Here is a 16,725-nt window from a genome sequence, read left to right on the forward strand (position 1 = left end):
GAAAGTCTCTTGGAGACTGTAATTCAGTGACTTCACTGAATGCTGTAGGTCCATTGCTTTATTCACCTGTATGATCATACAGACAGTTATACATCTGTGAAGCTACCGTAACCAAACAGTCTGAACAGTACAAACAGACCCTCAGACTACAAATAAATAGCACATCTTCCACTATAACTCTGAGCTATTTCTCATCAGGAAGCCTAAGCACCTTTTGAAACTCCATTACATGTTTAACTGAGTATAAGAAATGAAAGCCGAGGTACAGTATCAAGGAAAGCCAGGTTTGATACTCCTCCCCCATCTTCTTCTGTACACTTTTGTCAACGACTTCCAAGACTGCTTCTGTCACCATTTGTCATTAGCTGCCAGATTCACTAATCACACTGCTAGGTTTATTTCTCAGATGCTCTTTTAGTTTTGTACTAAATCAGTTTATGTTCCTCATAATTAATTTAAAATGCCCTTTTTGTCAAGCAGTTCAGTAATCAAAACTTTCCAATTTCTAGAAGTAATTTAATTCCACTAAATATCACCTAATGTACACAAGCAGCTCAAACACTGACATTATTCATACCACATTACTCTGCACTGTCAGGTATCAGTTTTGAGTTTAAAAGATTACACCCTAAATCCAATTTCTCTTGGGTTTCCTGTCTTGGTTAGTTATAGCTGTTCTTTTCATGAAAGGCCATTTGTCAGAGCAGACTTCAACCTTCTTCACTTTAATCCTGCTCTTCAGGTGAATACAAGATACCACAGAAGCAGTCGAACCAGAGACTAAATAGAAAATACCACAGAAGCAGCTGTGGTATGGGACACGCTTCCATACAACACAGCAGTCATCTGCCTCAACTCCAGGCTTTCGAGAGAGCACCACACAACTTCGGTAGCTCAGCTTCAAGAGCTACTCACTGCAAACACATGGTCCAAAACTGCAAAGAGTGGCACTGTGTTCAGGGAGAGAAAGGGAAGAGGATGGAAATGTGATTCCACCACTTGAATTCAGCAAATTTCTTTTTCTGTAATTCTAGAGATTTCAACTGCCTTTGTTTCCCTTTATGTACAACGTACTACAGGATATTAGCTGCTATTCTACCTTGCACTGTCTACACATTCTCTTCAGTGTGTGTTTAACCATCAATTAGAACCACAGCCTTCAACATCCTGCACCCCATACAACTGAAAAGACAACAGCCATAGCACCAACAGAGTAAGTAAGGTACCTGCCACCCAGTTTCTAGGCCACGCGAAGGCACAGCTGGGCCATATAGTACATTCCTATTAGGAACATATATTAACAACATTATCACAACATAAACAATATAGGGGGTCCATTCACATCTGATAGCACATCCAAATTCAAATAACTCTAGGTCCAGTGTTTAAAAAAAAAAATCACTTGCTGCTATCTGTATTAATCAAATGTTTTCGTTGTTCTTTAATCAGAATATTTCCTGGAACAGAGCTGAAATTCAAACTGGAAGGAACGCTCTATCTCAAAAAAATTAACAGTACCCTATAGACAGCAGTACACAGCATTAGAACTGTATGAGATGGACTGTTCTGCTCCGCTATTCCCCAAACTCAGAAAGGCTGTTTTTCTCCTGGGGGGGCCTTCTTAGGTCAGGACTCACATTCCTAAATATAACAGAACTCTGCTTTGTGATCTACGTAGATGTCTTAAGAAGAACCTGACAGGATTGAGCCTAGTATAATAAATTAATCTGTTGCTCTCAAGCATTCTTAGATGAATATTCACTGTAGCACGAACTTGACTAGATCTTTCCTTTGATTTATAAGCACAATTCAGTAAACAAAAACATCTGTGACGGGATAGATAAACATATGCAATCACTTGTCAACACAAGCAGCAGTAAGACTAGATACTGATAAATCTGTATCAACACGGAAACTGTACTGTATATAACTTCTTCTGTCTTCTTCAAACCTAACATCAAAAAAATCAGCAAGTTTATTTACCCTTAATTTTGCAGGGAATGAGCAAATGCTGAGCATCTCGGAATCACTCTCCTCTCACAAGACAGAAGGCTCAATTAAAATCTATTTGCACAAACACAGTACAGATGTTAGTGTGCTGAGTCTTTTTCAAAAATAAATAAATCAGTCAATAAATTACATTAAGTTTATGTGGTTTTTTTCCCAAGCAGTGTTAAAACAGCTTATTCCTTCTAAAACAAACTAAATACAAGATCAGAAAAAAATAACAACAATAAATGTTTAATTAGCTAGAGACTGAAATTCGCCTTTTTCCCCATAATTGCTAGGCAAATCAAACTTCCTTCTAGAAGGCAAATTCATTCCATAACATAAAAATGAACACAAAGGCAGAAAGGTTTACATGTCAAATGGCAATTTCCCTAAATGGCTCACACTTCAACTTGTTTTCTTTTTCATACCTTCACCCGTGACAAAAGATGTAATGGCCATCATTACTCAGATGTTTTGTCAGCATACCAAGATGAATGCACTCTCTCTGCCTCTCGCTCAGTTACCTCACAAGAATTCTCCTCAGCATTACATTAACAACACCTTTCATAGTTAACAATTTGATCTATCACACATTTGACTAATGTTACCCACCAAGAGTTATGTGCAAAGACTTCTTCATTCAGTGAAATGAAGAAGTCTTATTAGATTCAAATATATCCTCGCCTCTTAAAAAAAATGTATTTTCCTTAATTACTAATACACATTAAACCAGAACAATGCATTAGCACAGCTATACCATAAGCTGTCCGTAAGCATAAGGAGAACGTACCGCCAATGACACCCACACTGCTCCTGCTGTGGCATGGCGCTCCTCAGGGCCGGGACCAACACAGCAGGCCGCAGGAGTCACAGCTGTGCCAAAACAACCGCACCCAAGGGCAGACAGTACAGGATCACCTCTTATGGAGGCCCAAAGCATCTAAGCAAAAATAAAGCAACACCAAAACCTTGAGCATCACTGGAAGGCTGGCACTTCAGGGTGGAACGGCATGAAACAGAAGGAGCAACGCTGAGTGGCACGCATGAATCTTTACGCACCACAACTCCAAACCTGCCACACTCCTCAAAATTCCATCTTTGTTTAAAAACTGAAATCAGCAATGCAAGTTAGAAACCTTTGGACACTCATTCAACTATGGACTGACTTTTCAAGTGAAGTCCCAGTTGAGTGTGGAGATCAATATGGATTTTTAATGGCACCTATAAATCTTGCTGCATTTGACATAACTTGCAAACAAATAGAAAGAATCGTCAGGAAATTATTTTTCCTGGTTACAAATAATTACTGTTTGTTCATCCTCACCTCTATGCGCTCCACTCCACTGGAAGCATCAACCATACCAAGAAAACTGTTCATAAAATCGCTTAGCATCTTTTGTTGGGTTTTTTCAATCACTGTTGCTGTTTTGCTTTACAGAATATAGCCAATGAAACTGCAAACAAATAAGCTGCTCTTTCTATTGCAACAGATTATCAGATAACTTATATTTCTTCCCAGAAATGTTTGGATCATGATTTTTTTCAAAGAGCCTTGAGAAGTCGGAACGTATTCATTGCCCTGAGTCTGCACAAAACTGTCTGAAACAACACACTGCAACTCGTACTGCTTAGAAGAAAGCATTTGCATGTTCTGACTTACACACTTTTGTTTTCTGGCTCACACTCCAGTATTAATATCTTTAAAGGAAACTATTCTAAGCAATGGGTTCTTTGCTTGAGTTCTCCTTCAAAAACAGACTTGAAATGGCAGTTAACATTTCACTCGCACAGCACTATGGAAAAAAAAATCCACAGCAATCCCCTCAATACTTTGTAATTAAAGATTACAGTGTAGGAACACTGATTATCTGTGTTTCCTCCACAACATGTTTATTTTCCTCTTTCCTACAAAAACTATTTCAATAATTAAATCTCATCAGATCAGCATAAACTGTTTGCACAAATGGAGGCCTGTTTTTGAAAAATCCAACTGGTTAGAACTGCAAAAGATGTCTGGTTTTTCTGCATATAGGTGAGAACATCAGTCGTTCCATATGAATGGAAACAAATGCACACATCGTATGTTGTACTATACGGGGACATGAACAAAGCAAGCAAATTAAACCTATTCCAGACAATCACTGTATGAGCTGAATTCTTTCCGTGCCATAGATAAAACCTTCTTATATGTATTAGAATTATTATTAGACTAGAGATAAAACAAGTTAAACGAGACATACCAAATTCTTCAGTGTATTTGCTTCTAGTATTATCACTGGTTTACTCACTGAAGAGTCCGTATTCAAGTTTTAAAAGCACAGGAATTATCCAAGACTAATTTCTGCAGGCAGACTCTGCTGTTACTGACAGTCTTTATAGAGTAGTGTGGTAGGATGTAAGTCCATTCTGGTTCACCATCTGAAAGCAATCAACGGTATGGGACAGAAAATACACATTTTGGTAGAGAATGAAACCTTTCACATTTCTACTTTGAACCATGATGTAGAGTTCTACAGCAGCGATGTGAGGCATTTCCCATAGGGGATCAATTAAGTAATTACGTAATGACTATAGCTGTAGCTTAAGGAAAACTCAGCCGATATTTTTGTTATAAAGGGAAAAGCTGAAGAGGAAGGGGGAAAAAAACCCACTCACTGCCACACTCTGATGTATGTGACAAACTGGATTAATTTACACGTGTCAACATTCATTTCAAACCGCACCTCAAAGCAAGAAGTCCATTTTCAAAAGGAGACAGCTGTCTGTAGCCACATCCTGCAGAAATCTGCCTGTCATAAACCCTATGGCACAACCAACAACTGTAAAAGCCGCTTCAGAGTATAAAACTGGATATGTTTTGTCATGAGGGGAAAAAGCAAAACTTAGGAACAGGAATAACCATTTATTGTTCTCAGGTTGCACCAATGTCATGTCACAACATAGCATCCATGTGAACTGTGTGAAAGGGTGCTGTGCTTTCAGTGGTCTGTACAGATCAGCACTGACTGCTCCATGCTGGGCAAAAAGCCGACATGAAGAAGTCCTATCACAAGGCAAAGGTGACCATGGCTGCCCAGGGGGCTGTGGGGTAGCAGGATGGAAACAGATGAACGGTTTCTCCCATACTCCTGTGTAAGTTATTGTAAAGTACCAAGCAAACCTCACTCTGTTTAAAACAGCAGCAAATTCAGTGGGTCCCACAATTGTCATTGGATCTGCAGGAATTGGCTGGACTTGCACTCATGGTAGAGCTGCTCATCAGAGCCAGAGCTCATGGCCTGATCCTGAATTCCCTGCCTTGGCCTATGAGCCATTCGTCTGTCTACAGTTCATCTGTAACTAAACTTAGCACAGGAAAAGGACACTTCAAAGAAACTATACAAAGCACTGCAAAGCATTTTAAGAGGTTTAGGGCATTTAGGGAAGAATAACTCTAATCTGCTAAACAGAAATATCATTTTGACCTGAAGTGCTTTTTACAGCTGTCACCAATTTTCTCAAATGTGATATCTCTACAAATACAAGAACCGATAGCCATCACTTCTGACTGTTTTACATCTATATATAGTTCAACAGGTCTGTAATTAACAGTCATGTGAAAGAAGTCAGTCCATCAGATTAAACGGCAGAACGAGGAGTCTGAAGCAAAAATACCTATCCAAAGCACGGCGTGATTTATACAGCTTAGCGCATACTTGCTGCAATCTACAAAAATACTACAACCACGAAACCTATGATGAGAATGCTTCATATGAAAACCACCACAGGATTAAGTTCAAGAAAGGAATTTCTCATGCAAACTTTGCACTCCAATCTGAACTCTTACTGTAAGCATTCACTTTCAGTTCAATTATGTTTCAGGGAGCATTCAGCCAGATACTTTGGAAAATTTGACTTGTTCTTGTCTACTTTAGGAATTAGAGGAGACCGGAGATCACAGCTGTCTGGAACAAGATTATGTTTGTAAAGTACAAAAATATTAAAGATGGGAATATTTTTAAAACAAACAAACATAAAAATCTCAAAGCAAATACAGATATCTTTCATCTTATTAAGAAAACATGCGACCGTTTCCTTTTTCATTCTCTAAGAAAGAGTCTTATTCAATTGTATAAAAAACCTCCCAAATTCAGAAGGGCTTTTTTCTTCCACGATTACAAAATTGTTTTGAAATTTACGTTGTGCAACAGAAAATGTTTGGTGAATAAATGATGCCTTGACAAAATAAAATGCACAGATTCTTGCTAAGCGAGGTCTTGAAAGAACTCCAAGATTAAAGGAACATAAAAAATGAATTACCCTTTTTCACCTCTCAAGAGAGTAATCCTACAGGTCAGCTTTGAGGTACAGCTGAAACAAATGGTAAACTGTTTGGTAAACAGAAGGATTTTTCAGCAGCCCTTTTTAAAGGAATCATGGGAAAGTTTAGATCTAATCACAGCATAAAGATGAGTTCAAACTAAGGTTGAATCTTTTTTATACATCCTGCCTATAAAGCACATAACATGGAAAAAGCAGGGGCTCCGAGGGACACAGATCATATTAAATGTCCTATTATCTTTGTTCTTGCTTTTACAAAGTGATTATTTGTTTCTTAAAAAAAATAAAACGGCTTTAACATATCTCATAAAAATCTTATATCAAATTATTCCCACCAAGTAGCACGCTAACATTTCACTCCCCTGCCACTTCATCAGAAAACAAGAACGAAGTGCTGAATGTACCAAAAACCTTACAAAGCTCTCCTGGTTTCACCAGCTCCATCCTACAATGGAAGGTGCTGTCCCACAGCCCAGCCCAGGCTGCCTCCACCCAGCAGCCGCAGCCAGGATGGGGTAGGAAAGCTGCTGCTGTCAGTACTGCTGCACCCAGCACTGCCAAAATCCCCTCTTGCTTCTCTTCCTCATTATGAGCGCTCTATGCACAGCTCGGACTAGAATACAGTATGTAAGCACTTCTTAGTTATTCCTGAATCAGAACACAAGAACTGGAAATATTCAAACCTTAACAAAACCTGCCACAACTTGGCCTCAGCCTCCCTCCCCCAGCAGAAAGGAGGCTTTATTTTGTTTTCTTAAATATTAACAGGAGAGATGCAACCCTTCAAGGAGCCTGCAAGGACTGCATCACTCCCAGCACCAAAAGAAAACATTCCACCTAAGCTTAAAACAAAAAATGCTGAACTCTCAGCTGCGAGTAACAGCATTTGTATTTATCTGGAAAGGGATGGCAAGTCTTTAATTATTAAACCAATTGCATTTAGCAGATGGTCAAAGAAAAGTACTTTTAAAAAGTTGCCCAGAGGGTTATAAAAACGAACAAGCTAAAACAGCTGCCAGCTGGTGCGTGAAATCAATAATGAGAAAACAAGTTCTACTGTATCTTTGTGTTCATTGTCTGGCTGAAGACAGGGAGGACAAGGGAAGGAGAACTTCACAAACCCAGTGAATGGCCTACGTAACTAATTAGAAAAAGACAAACATCTGAAGTTGGGCTGGAAGGGGGGGATGGCACAAGCAGTCTGCACAGCACCATGTGCGGCACCGCGCGGGGCAGCGCTCAGCATCACTTGTGTCAGGAGCCTGGGAAAATTCAAAGTGCACGTCAGCAGCAAAAGCTCTTTAAGGAAAACAACAACAACAATATAGAATTAGGCAAATATGCTTTAATCATTTTGCTCAGTTGGTTTTGTCTCAAAAAGTAAAGGAATGGGCACACAACTGATGAGCACACAAGTTAGGTGAAAGCTTTTCCATACGTAAGTCTAAGTGCTGTGTACCTAAGGGCATAAACTGATGTTAAATCTCAGCCTCCCAAAGCCAGTCATGCTGTTATCACCGATATTCACTCTCCAAAGCTCACTTTAGGCTTTGAGTTGAAATTAGAATATTTTAAACCTTGGGCCTTTCATCAACTTTAGAATAATATTAAGCCTCCAGAACAAGATATCAGAACCTCAGACAAAACTCATGATTTTTCAGATGAGTTAAAAAAAAAAAACAACACAAAGCAACCCTTTATCACTGCACCGCATGGAAACCCGAATACCTTGTACATAATAAACACAACGAGCAGATCATTCAGTAACAGATAATTTATAAGCTGAATACCTTATTTCATGGCCAGGGGCTGTCCCTAAGCCAGCTGAAACCATCCCTTTGATTCAGTAAGCGAGCTGGCTTATTTTTAAGGGTCACCCTAGAGAATGATCAGTTATTTGATGAAGGAAGGAGGCTGAAGAGGGAAGCAGCCACATGCAGAAGGAAACAAAACACGAACCAAGAAAAGCACATTAACTAAAATGTCAGCTGCAGATTACAGAGGTATCGCAGTTTCCAAACACAAACAAAATACGAGAAATCTTTAAAAAGACCCTTTGACTGGAAGACTTAAAGTCTATTGAAGCACAGAACCTTACCAACTTGCCACACATGCTCCCCCAGTGAAGGCTCATTGATAAAAAGAAAGAATAAGAAAGATGGAATAAATTATTAATGGCTGACCAAGACAGCTAAATAACTCAACACAAAAGCATTCCAAACGTTATTTTTAGCATATAAATAGTACACACTGTTTTAACTTACATCAGCTGTTTTCTTTATCAGATTTTTATCTTAGGATGGAAACAGTACACACCGCTCTACCCCCCCTTCAGCTGTTATACTTTGTAGAACTTTATCTCAGCAAGTAAATAGGCCTCTGTGCTTGAACTCACATCAGCTGTTTTTCTAGTTACCATTGACACGACATCTTGAAAAGTTCTCCTTTGCACACAAAGCCCCTGCGCCTGTATTAATGCATGGAAGTGGTATTTCCTTTGGACATCCGGATGCAGACGAGGTAATTAGCATTAAACTATTTGGTTTATGCAACGGAATGCTTTTCGCTATTAAAAAACTGGCTTTCCTCCCATTCACGAGACAAACATTCACAAGCCGGCTACACCATGTGCAGGTTGGCAGTGATCTTGCACATATTCAGTAATAACAGCACACAGTTACATCCACTCTCACACGTAGTTGTTGGTTTTGCTTTGTGGTTCTTGTTTTTTAAGTCACCTACATTTGTAAACAAGGTTTATTTTCAGAAGCTCAATTTACCTTCTGTTATCATGTGAGTTCTGTATAAACAAAGTACAACCATCATTCTTCTGTCCTGCTGCTCAGCGAGACTTACTTTCAATCCCACGATATATAAAATGCAGATTGCTGGAACTGAGCATTAATTTTGCCTGTTCATTTATTTAAGAATCCCGAAATAAGCTCCTGAAACATTGCTTACAGCAGAACTGTAAACTAAAAGGCACTGGAATAATAAAGATAAGGCTGTCCCATTTAGAAAGGGAAATTTCTACATTCTTGGGTAAACAGAGTACTCTCATAAATCGAGCAATGCCTTTTAGTGCTGTCAATGTGACTTGAGTCTAGATGGCCCATTGTGTTCCCTAAGAAACTTAATTAAAATATTTACTGTAGATTGTTTTAGCAAGAATGATGGATAAATTTACCTCTTTTTAACAAAATATTTTGCTAAAAAGTATGTTTTGCACAAAGTTCCATTTAAATATCTGAATAAACACATCACTTGTCAGGCAAGTGAAACACAGTTTCCAGCCTGTATTTAAATACATACAGGGATGGTGAAATTTGTTCTTAGGTGTTCTCTACAGCGTCAGAATTTATAGGAATCACTTAATCAAAATGTGCAGCATGCAGCTCCCCATCGTATCCTAGCACTGCTTGGTTGATTTTGTTTGCCACCGAGGCTTAGGCACTTTCACTTGTCCACAACAAAACCTGCACAAAAACATACGATGGTCTGACATACCTTCTATGCATTTTTGTCTAAAACAAAATCACCATGTGACACCCCCTTGGTTGACTGGAGCTCTGATCAAACATAACACCATCTCAATCAGAAATCCCACCACCTGCACATGGAATTTCCATGGTATCCCCCATCAGACTCAGCATCAGACAGGACTTGGGACAGGACAAGCAGCACATTTCTATAATGTACTATTTTCACTATTTAACTCCTACAGGAACTACTCATTTTGCCCTAAATAACACACATAACTAGAGAGATGCTCACCCTGCTCCTGGTTTCTGTTGTTTTTGGTTTTTGGTTTGCAAAAGCAACTTGTTCTCTTACATAAAGGAACGTTCAATTTTTGTCACGTCAGTTACATGTAACATAGTTCAATAAAGGTCATTAAAAACCGCTGTATTTCTGAAGTGAACAGAAGTGTTGCTTTAATTTGAAAAATTCATTTTTAAGTCTTCTTTGAAAAAAAGGTCTCCTAACTAGGAAACCCCCAACAGCTGGTTACGGCGTAATGTGTTACAGCTGTTGGGGGGCAGAGGTAAAAGGACAGTGATGTGCGAGGATTTATATTTTTGTTTCATTTTTCCTTCTGAGAAAGATGGACAGGAAGGAATTTATGCGTGAATAACCTGCTCTGTGATGGACGAGGCAGCTCTTCTCCACTGTAATTATAAAAATACAAACAGCCGGACACCAACACAATGACCTCTGTCACCTTAAGTTCACCAGCAACCACTGACCGCACCATTTCTTAAGGATAAATAGGAGCAATTACAGAAACACACGGCATGTACCAACCAAGACGACAGACCAAACACCAGCATATGATAAAGCTAAAAAGTGGTCATCTTTATCAATTTCTTAAAATTCTTTGAAAAAATGTACACATATTTACCTTAACACTGCGATTAACAAAATCCAGAGGTGAATCAAAAAACACTGAAATACACCATCAAAACATCTACACATCTTGGTGTGTAACCTATCCAGAAGAGCTCGGTATGTCACAGTCCCCAGGGGACTGTATACAACAATCAAGCTTCTAAAAGATGCGATAAGTTTTATGGTGGTCTCAAAGAAATATTTTAAGATCTTTCCTCACAGAGCACTGAGGCCCACGGTGGCACACCAAGTCCCACTGACTTGCCTTTCATAACTTCTTCACATGTCTTCAAGGAGTTTAGAAGAGCTCAGTGCATTAGGAGGTGGAAAACATGGGGGAAATTCAGAAAAACACCTGCTGTTGGATGAACTCTTGTATTGAGAGCATTTATGTCAGTATTTATGTGATGCCATTCAGCCTTGGCTGTCTCTAGTTTCAATGGCAGAAGGATATTTTATCATCCAGAAATCCAAGCCTACCTGTGGCAATTTTTGCCTTCTAACTCCAGTGCAGCACGGACAAGTAACAGTTCCATCATCTTCAGACAGCATTTTGAGTTCTTTTAAAGCTATCAGGAATTCAGTCAATCCAACATCACAACTCCTGCTGCTCTCAGAACTTCACACAACTTTTGAGTCACAGAAGAGATGAATGGTTTGATAACATACAGGAAGAAGGGGGAAGTGTAAGAGTTTTCAATCCATTCCTGGGCACAAGAACATTGGCTTTAACTCACTGGGAACAGAAAAATGACAGCTTGTTTTGGAAGAGCATGATGTATAGAAGACAGCGTAGGAGGGCCAGACAGTGTAGGAGTTGCCACATAGACATGGAGTGCAGCTCAGTTAAATGCGCTCTCCAGTAGGCACTGGGACTAGCACATCGCCTCTGAGTAACACTCACCTTGATTTAACTTGATTTCAAGCCCACAGCAGAACAGTTCCCTCGCCTGCCTGCAGAGCTGTCCATGCAGAAGGCAGATGTCACATCCTAGAGGGCTGTTAGATGCCGCTGATGCTACTGTGTGGAATCTGAGCTGCCTGCCAACCTGCAAAAGGCAACAGGGGAAGAAACTGCGCCTCTGCTATGAGAAAACTGCTCTGTGAAGCTCATCTGAACGTTTCTACATTTCACAGCATCAATATATTGTTCTTGGTGCAGCACAGCACGATCTCCACTGTCTCCTTTTTCTATACAGCTATTCTAGGAGTTTCCAAACTTCAGGATGTTTTCTTCACAGACGCTTTACACACACATTCAATTCAGCTGTTCATAGCTTAGCAATTCCTAATTTGTTAATTTCAGGCTTTTGTTTTTGACCAGAATCCAACATGCAAATGAAACTGAGCCGCTTCCATTGATGAGCTGAAGATTCTTTTGTAAGAGTGACACCATTAGGGAGAACAACAGACAGAAAGATCAAACTAATTCCTCTAACAAGGAGTTAATCATCTCTTTTGTTCTCTCACCTTCTTGAAAAAATAAAAATAAAAAAAATCAAGCTCTATTCTAGTCTAGCATTTTATTTTCTCTTAAATTGTATTCAGATTAAATGCAAATTCTTTCTATGCAATTTCCTAATTAGTCTAAATTTTCACAATATACTGAATAACGCTTCAAAGTAATTGTTCCTGAGTACACAAAGTTGTGGAAGCCTCCTGCACCTCTACAAGGTGTGGTTTTTGTCTCCACCACATCCCGCTACAAGCACACACGCAAAAAGAATCCAACAAAGCCCTTGTAGGGAATGGAATTTGGAAGGCACCGGAAAATAAGTCTCAAGTAACAGGCCTTGTGAAAACCAAACTGTATTCGCCTTCAGATGGAGTTATGTTTCCAGGTGCCACCTCTCCATCATCACATAGCTTGGTTCTCCTGCACTAGCCTGCACCTTTTAAGGATCTGTCCAAAGGAAGCAAAGCTACAAGCTCCAAACGCAGGCTTCCACTCATTGGGGGTAAGTCTATGATGTCAGGCACAAAACCATTATTCACAGAGCATCTTCCATATTGTCAGCAACAGAAGCAAAAATCTCAATGAAACACTGCCGAACATTGTAAAGAAGCAGTATCCCACTCCAGGTTAACAGGAAGGAAATTAGTACGCCAGGAGGTCATGGCTGCTGAAATTACACTGCTTCCAATACTGAAGTGAATCATTTAAACATAGATTAAGGACCATCCCCATCTTGGACTTCTTCCAGAATGGGTCATTAATTGACTTATTTCAACCCTGCCTGCCCCAAGCATTCCTATCTCCCCTAAGGACAGCTGTTAACAATAACTACATAAAATGGTTTAAGAGTTTATGTTTGGAACCCAGAATATGATAAATAATGCCACATCTCATCTTCTGATTCACTGCAATCTCTATTACTAAATAACCTGGAATAAAACTCGAGACCTTTCAATCAACTACTACAAAATTCATTAAGAATACACACTTGAAAACAATAAGTGTGATACTAACTCTGACTACTCCTACAAAAGTACTTTCTCTGTACTTTCAGATCCATTAAACTAAGGGGAGGCAGCCAAGAATACTTTTGAACGCATGGGTCTCACATGCATCACTGAGCTATACATATTTTCCATGCACTCCATCGCAGTGACAGTAGTTTGTAAAGAAGAGCCGCATACCCAACCGAGTTCCTACTGGGATCTCCCAACTCCGCTGCCTTTGATGGGCTATCATCACATGGAAGTCCCATAATATGAACTAAAACAACATTATGCGTTGCCATTGTCCTTGAAACCTGCCTCCTCTTCTCCTTTGTAAGCCAGTGCTCACACAGCCACACACAGCCCTCTATCCATCCACAGCCGCATTCAGAGCTCACCAATACTCATATGCAGCAAGGTCAGAATTTTTTTTTTTTAAACATTCTTTGATTAATGCTGAGAGCTGCAGCATGTTTAGACAGGGTCGTGACCCCAGGCATCCATTTAATCAAATTTCTCTGCTGCTTGTCCCAGTGGAGCCATCACAACAAGAAACTCTCTCAATGAAAATAAAAAAACCGAAAAGAAAAAGAAAAGGGGAGAAAAAATAAAAATGCACACTTCACATCTCACATTGTTTACACGCTGTTAAGTAATTATTTCACTCTTCGACCCCCACTGGCCATCAACAGACAAGTCACCTCCTTGGAGATTCTGAAAAGCTTATTCAGCTACATATAATTCATTTTGTTTCTTTACTTCATTGTGCAGCTAACTGCTTCGCTTCAAGACTTCTTTGTGAATAGTTAAGTACATGGTGTCCATTCTAATGGTTTCCCTAATTATAAGTGTATTTATCATACACAGAGTGTTCTCACTATTCTTTCCTAAAGTTGCCTTATTTCAACTATGCCATGCCAGCAGATTCTCACAGCACATTTACCCAAATAAATGGACAACACTCGCGTGTGCACGTTGCCTTGCCATGAAATTCTGTCATTACCTGAGTAACCCAGCAAGTTGCTCAATATTTGTTCAGGAGTTTTCAATAACACTCTGATCTTTTATGCAGCTCTTCTCCAGGGCAAAGTGCAGAAATGAGCCAGGCAGGTAATAAAGAATTACAGTTTGCCTTTATCTAATAGCTCCATCAGTCAGCGTAATAGAGTTGGATAAAATGGTAACCTATTCACCCAGTTCTTCTTAATTGCTATCCTAGAAAGCAAAAAGAAAAGTAGGGGCAAGAAAAAAAAAGTTTATTTCTAATTGCAGTTCAGAAATTAGAGATGAATGACTTGAAAGCTAAGCAAGAGCATATAACGTTCCTATTTTCTGACTCAAACAAAACCTGACTGGAGACTGCAATACAATCACAGAACAAGAAGGCTGGGAAGAGAAGTGGGAGCAACAGTGATTTGGGGGAACATAGAAGACGGTTTTACATTTTTCTTTACATAAATCCTCCTCTCAGAAGTAAAGATATTCTGACTATTTGGTAAAGGTATTTGTGTTCCCTTTGAAAAAGAGTTTCACCAGTTTTGATTTCTACTATGACTAAAAACTAAAGCTGAAAATGGAACACAAAGCATTAAGCTTCACATTTGGGAATGAAGGCCTTCAGTTGTTTTTTCTCTCAGGTGCCCATGCTATTCCATCAGCATTTATTTCACCAGCCACACCCTCCCCATGCAGAAGCAGAGCCCGTCTCCATTATCTGCATGGTACTCACTGATGGGTGCCTGCAAACCTTCTGTGTGCTGTAAGGATCAGACTTTTCAGGCTACAACCAAAACTTGTCTGCTAAATAAAGGACTATCTGGATCAAATGGGAAGAAAGGGGAGTGAAACAAGCAAAACAAGAAAACAAAAGAAGCGGATCCTGTAAGATTAAGACCAGATGGAAACAAGCACAGGTAATAAGGATAAAGTAAGCAACAAGTAGAAAAGTGGTTATACAAGTACTGATGTGCTAACGTTTTTAGTATATTTGTAAAGATGTACCCATTAAAGCAATTATTCCTACTATCAGTCCAGATAAGGTACCACGTAAGGCACACGATTTCCTAAATTCTGCATTTTGTGCTTGATTCAAATATACTTATGTATCTTTATTCTAAGACCAACAATATTACATATATGGCTTAACAATAACAGAAACAGAAAAAAAGACTCTCCTTAACGTACGTCACAGATGCACATTTTTGAATTCATGACAAGAAAAACAGCGAGTTTAACAAAACCAAAACTGACTTCAGAGGACTGAGATGTTTGGACAGAAACATTCAACAGAATCCTTGTATCTGAAGGAAACTTAAACATCCAGAAATATAACACCAAGTGCTCTGCAGCTTCCCAGACGGGGAGCTCTGAGCAAATTAAGTTTCCTTCCAGTATTAAATAAGAAGGTTTAAAACACGTCAAATGTATTTTCTGAAAGAAAATTCCGGAATTAATATCAAAACACAAGCTCAAAAGTTGTGTTGTACAGAAAAATCAACTGGGAGGGGAAAAGAAAACATATCCCTGAATGCCTACACGTGCATCTGATCTTTGATTTCTTCAGAGCTTGAAAGAATACACTTAGTGAAATTTAGGTCTGGTTTTCTGTTTATCTGCCTTTGATATTCACTCTTACAAAGCGTTCTGCAGACTGCAATCTTAAATCTCTCTTGCAAAGTCACTTTAAACTGCTAACTGGTTTTCCTCTGAAACAGAAGAACTGCACTAATACCTCGAGGTAAAACCAGCAAAACGGAAACTCCCTGGAAAAGGAAATATTTATTTCTAAAAGAACAGTAAAGAAATGAACTACACTTCAAATATGAATAAGAGTCTACCCACTCAATTGGTTACTGCATGACCTGCACAGAGATGGATCTGGATGGCAGCACAAGCTGTGACTCACCCCGCACACAATAGGAACGATGCTGACTGTGGGATGCGCTCAATAGTCACAGCCTTTTCATCCGCCACCTTCCTTGTGCCATCACTGTAACTCTGCAAAGTGATGCTTTAAAATATCTATTTGTACAGTCACACACACACACGCACCTCCCAAGCAAACAAAACCTGCTGAGCTGAGATCATTTAAATAAAGTTTTTATGGCCTTAAGCAATTAACTCCAACACAAAGCAATGAAATATCAGGCTCAGGATGCATTCCAGGTGGATGTCTGTTTCCACACACTCAGTTTTTGTAAGGGGAATCTCTGTACTCCTGCTTTGGGATGGATATCTTCTGCAGCCTGCAGTACCCCAGCAGATAAAAGTGTGTCCTTTTATCATGAATTCTGGGCCAACACATGGACTCTTTGACAACTTGGTTACGTGAAAGTTCCAAATGCCATCCAGCACACGACAAAGGCAGACCTTCATCTGCAGGGATGATCACAGAAGTACTATTTGACACCTGTACTCACACACATTAAGGCCGAGGAAAACACTCTGATTATCTCCTCTATCATACTGAGCAATGCACTCTCTGAATAGCACCTAAAAATATGATTGCTTTATAAATTGCTCAGCTAAACGTTAAGGGATTCATCTGCTAACAAACTCCCTAAAATTCAGGCAACTGTCTCA

At 39.4% G+C, this 16,725-nt stretch overlaps 1 protein-coding gene and 1 long non-coding RNA gene across 6 annotated transcripts in view; both read right to left on the reverse strand.

Annotated features, from left to right (window-relative positions):
* The window catches only part of DACH2 (dachshund family transcription factor 2), a 243,522-nt gene that overhangs the window by 176,424 nt on the left and 50,373 nt on the right, over positions 1 to 16,725 (reverse strand). The window lies entirely within an intron of this gene.
* Positions 1 to 16,725, reverse strand: part of LOC116653324 — a 67,982-nt gene that overhangs the window by 38,057 nt on the left and 13,200 nt on the right. For all 3 annotated transcript variants that reach the window (XR_004306900.1, XR_004306899.1, XR_004306901.1), the window contains exon 2: positions 11,606 to 11,750. This is a non-coding gene — a long non-coding RNA (uncharacterized LOC116653324). The remainder of the gene's footprint in view (positions 1 to 11,605; positions 11,751 to 16,725) is intronic.

Source organism: Coturnix japonica, chromosome 4 (assembly GCF_001577835.2).
Source record: "Coturnix japonica isolate 7356 chromosome 4, Coturnix japonica 2.1, whole genome shotgun sequence".
Lineage (NCBI taxonomy): Eukaryota > Metazoa > Chordata > Aves > Galliformes > Phasianidae > Coturnix > Coturnix japonica.